Source organism: Hermetia illucens, chromosome 3 (assembly GCF_905115235.1).
Source record: "Hermetia illucens chromosome 3, iHerIll2.2.curated.20191125, whole genome shotgun sequence".
NCBI lineage: Eukaryota > Metazoa > Arthropoda > Insecta > Diptera > Stratiomyidae > Hermetia > Hermetia illucens.
The window spans coordinates 85,442,656-85,447,400 of NC_051851.1; positions in this window are offsets into that span (position 1 = coordinate 85,442,656).

The window sequence follows — 4,745 nt, forward strand, 5'->3', positions numbered from 1 at the left end:
AATTATGCACTAAGTAAGCTTTATTTTCACTTTTCTAAATTAGAAAATTTTGAGGTTGGAAAGGAGTACACGCATGTACCACCCGGGGTACCCTTACAAAAAAATCATGGTATTCATGTATAATATCATAAAGCAAATGTATTTCTAGACGAAAAATGTGAATGCTAGATATTAATAGATAAATAAGTTATAAGAGATTATTTTCATTTTTAATTGTTTATAACTACATTTCGAATATCATCGTTTTGATAAAAGAGTCCAAATTTCGATATTAATTAGTGCGTTATTATCAAAAATTGGGCACTAAAAAAATAATGAGATTATGGTATTAAATAAGCAGATTTATTCAATATAATTTGAATTTTATTGACTTCATTCTAAATATTCAGTTATTTTTCCCATATATTTATTATAAACGAGATTTTTACCCTTGTCGCAATACGGCCCTATCTCTCTCTTCGTTTTCGAAAAGGTTGTTTGTTGCAAATGTGTCATGATGCTTCTACGCCCTTCTGCCAGTGTTGTTTCGCCGCCAATTGACAGCAGTAACCTTTATTGTAATTGAATTGTCCTTAGCATATATGAACATATAAATACATACATATGTCTGTCTCAAGAAATTGATGTTGTTATATAAATGACCGAAAACCTACCACGAAATTTTTCCCTGCGACCCCTCATTCACTTTGTTGTGGTATTGACGAATTAATATGGTATGGTAACGTCATATACGTTGTAGAATGCACGAAATTCGCACAAAGTGTATAAGTCTCCCATTCTATAACAATAGTTAGATTCGCTTCATACTTTACAAAGTATTATTTCTTATATCAATGCGCTTTGCGCTTCTAATATGAATTTGAAGGGGATTTCCGGCTAATTTTCTAAAATATGATAATATGCTATTATTAACTTTATTTGTGCAGACATTGGAACGGTATATATTTTGGGGCCTAGATTTCGCTAAAATACACTACTTGTTTTACACAAAACCTTAAAAATGTGCATAAATCCAGATAGGATCTACGCTGTTTTAGGAAGGGGAGGTTCAGAAAGCGGCGGCGAAAGAAGTAGTTCACACGAGGCAAATTTTTCTTAAGGGGGTCATCCCGTGTGAAGGCCGTTTTTTTTGCCTTTTTTTGAAAAATTATTGTGAAGGACTCGATAAAGATAGAAACGTGATTTTTTCACCATATGTTTATTGATATCTCTAGTATATGTGATAAATTTTTCAGCTTGATTTTGTAGCTAATTTTTGGAATAGGTGTTAATTTATGCACCAATCTCCAAAAAAAGGTGTTTTTCTGCTGCCACGCTGGAGGGCGCTGTGTTCATCTGAAGGAAAAAAACTAAACGGCATTTTTATGTGGACAATATTCCACGGTCCGCAAACTAGGATAATTAGAAAATATTAAAAGGTAAATTTTTGGTGGGCTTTTAAACTTAATTCTTTGGATTTTGGTGTTTTTTTATGGTTTTTTTATGAATAAAAAAAAAACTACTCGTCCGATTGCAATTATCCAAGTTTGGGGACCGTAGAAATATGTACTAAAGAAGCCGTGAAAATTTCAAAGAATTTGGTTGGATAGATTTTGAGCTATGGTGGCAGCCGATTTTGATGATGCAGTTTCGAGAAAAACGCATTTGAAAATTTAAATGTGATTATCAATAGTAAAATTTTAGCTCATCATTAATCTGCTATACCTGGTCCATAGAGAGCACCCTCCGTTTCTTCAAAAAAGTCTTGTAAGGCCGATTGTTGCTCCCTGGTGTCAATTGTGGCTCTTTTAGCGAGGTCAGTCGATCGTCGTTCCGACCGCCAAATTCGCGCTTCATTACGGCGGTCGGCATAAACCTGACATATGTGACCAACTTGACATCCGATTGTCACTAGGATTTTGAGAATGCCATTGAATCCTTAATTGAAAATAATTACAGCCAGAAAAGTGGCTATTTCTACGACCTTGGCCCCAGAATGAATGTGTTTAAGAGCGAAAGTTCAGATCAATGCATTTAACGACTCATTGTTATTCTGGGTCTCTGCTCCTAAACATTTGTTCAAAAGATCATCTCGTGACAAATCTTCGTAGATTGATTTGATGACTGTTTGAACTTCTTCAGTCAAAGGTGCCTTCTCGTGGTGAAAACTATCCAGTTCTCCTTTAGCTTCCGCTTTACGCCATTTGCACCAACTGTCCTCGCCTGCTGGACAATTTTGATGCTGAGGATTTTCGTCTGTAGAACATTTATGGAAAAAGTTTCCCAAATTTCTTGCTTCATTCCTTCTATCGAATTTGCGTGTCGATGAATAGCCAGCCCAGAAAATATAGTGAGGTCCTTATCAGTAAGTTTTCTAGCCCCTTTTCCACCAATGCCTTTGTGATTCTTCTTTGCATTTCTAAGCCGCGTTCCCATTCTTTTCTCGACATGTCCTACGTATTCCTTTTTTACTACTACGTATATTTTATTATTTGCAGAAATTTGCAGAACCACCGGAGAAAACTCCAGCAAAATCCAATATACAATATACAAAACTTGTCGCAATTGGAACATCCATGTTCATGCTTCCTAAAAGTTTCTTTGCTGATGTTGATGCGAAGTCCTTTTTCTTCTCTGATAACTATCGATTCCCATGAAATACTCGTTTTTTAGTGCGAGCATGACGTTGAACGTTAAAGCGATCTCCCTTCGTACGATCCATTTAAAAAAATCACTGAACACAAAAACAGCACAATACTTACAACAAAATATAACTGAGTATAACTTGAACGCGTTTCAGTGCTCACTCTAGACTGGATTATCCTTTTTATTCCAAACAGCAAATAAGTTTAGACAATTGATTGATTTTCCATCTTTTTATATTTATACCTGTGTTCGAATTTATAAGGCTCAGGTAAAAAACTAACAGGTAAAAAAAGATTCGATGCTCTTTCTCATCGAGTACTCTAGCCGCGGCTGCAAACTCCTTACCTGTTTAACCCTGTAATTTCTGAAGGACTCGGAATGTCGGAAAATCCCTTTGCCCACATATTCTCCACTATATATAGATACAATTCATGCAAAAAAAAAATCGATTTCTCCAACCCGACACACGGGATGACCCCCTTAAAGAAGGCGGAGCGGGTGAATTCACGTTGCATACTTTCAAGGGCAAGACAATCTCAGTTAAGGGGACAAGTAAGGGGGGGGGGGGCAAGGCCGTTGATGAAAAATAAAAATAATAAAGGACCCAGAATAGGTCCCTATGGAACGTCAAAGGAGGGAGAGAGGAGCGGGATGTGCAGCCACCAAAAGATACGCGGCAGGATTGGTTAGAAAGGTAAGAGGCAAGCCATAAAGCAAGTGGTATGGGAACATTTAGAGACGAGATTTTGGATCGAAGTATTTTTTGATCTACAGTGTCCAAGGCTTTCACAAAGTTAGTGTAAATGGTATGCACTTCCTACTGTGAATTTAGACATTTGGCGACAAAGTTGGTAAAGTCGAGCAAGTTCGAGACAGTGAACATACGCTTAACAAACCCGGGTTGGAGAGATGGAAATGGGATAGTAATTCTCAGCAAGCATATAATCGCCACTGTTGTAAATGGGGATGATGAGAGACTCTTTCCACAAGCCGGGAAAATGATTCTCTTCAAGGCTTTTGTTCAAAATAAGGGAAAGGGGAAGGGAGATGGACTGATCAGTTTTAAGCAAAAAGAGGTTTGGCAGACCATCGTAGCCAGGGTCGACATTGCATCAAGTTTTCCAATAAAGTACATGACAAGGAAGGGGAATAGTAAACGATGTGGCAGAGTAAATCGGAAGATACAGGGTGCGGCAGCATAACTTCCTTTTTTCAAAACTCAATAAAAACTATCGTATGCATCGGAAAATATTTATTTATTTTTTAAAATGTAGCTACATGTCTCAAGTTTTTATTTACATTGTTTTGAAGATCAAATCTGTCAGGGGACGTCCCCCATTCTCCATACATTGTGTAAACCGATTTCTGGCGTTTGTCATGACTCTTGTTAGCATAGCAGGTGTTATGTTGGCAATTTCTTCTTGGATGTTGGTCTGCAAATATTGTAGGGTTCTTGGACGGTTCACATAAACACGGGATTTCAAAAAACCCCATAGAAAAAAATTACAAGGGGGCAGATCGGGAGAGCGTGAGAGATAAAGCGCTCTGGAAAGTGTTCCCTCAAAACAGCCATCGATGCCGTCTAGTTGGAACCAAGTGTCCCCCAAATCCAAATTTTCTAGCCGTGGGAAAAAAAAATTCTGTAGCATGTTTACATACCGGTCCGAATTCACTATCACTGTAACCTCATTTTCCTCAAAAAACCAGGGACCAATAATTCCAGCTGAGGAAATTGCACACCACACTGTGACTTTGGGTGAATACAAAGGCTTTTGATGCAGTTCTCGAGGGTTGGTGTCAGCCCAATAGCGCATGTTTTGTTTGTTAACCGAGCCACACAAATGAAAATGGGCTTCATCGCTAAAAAAAAACAATAGCACCCTCGGGAATGACATCAAGAAGAAGCTCACACGCGTTCATCCGAGATTTGAAGTCACGTTCTGAAAGTTCCTGCACTATCGCCATCTTATAGGGATGAAAATAAAGATCATCACGAAGAATTCTTCTCACAGAACGATCGGATAGTCCAAGGGCAGATGCGTGTTTGCACACAGAACGCCGTGACCGATCGCAACATTGACGCTCTCACTGCTTCAATGTTCTCAGGTGATCTAACGGGC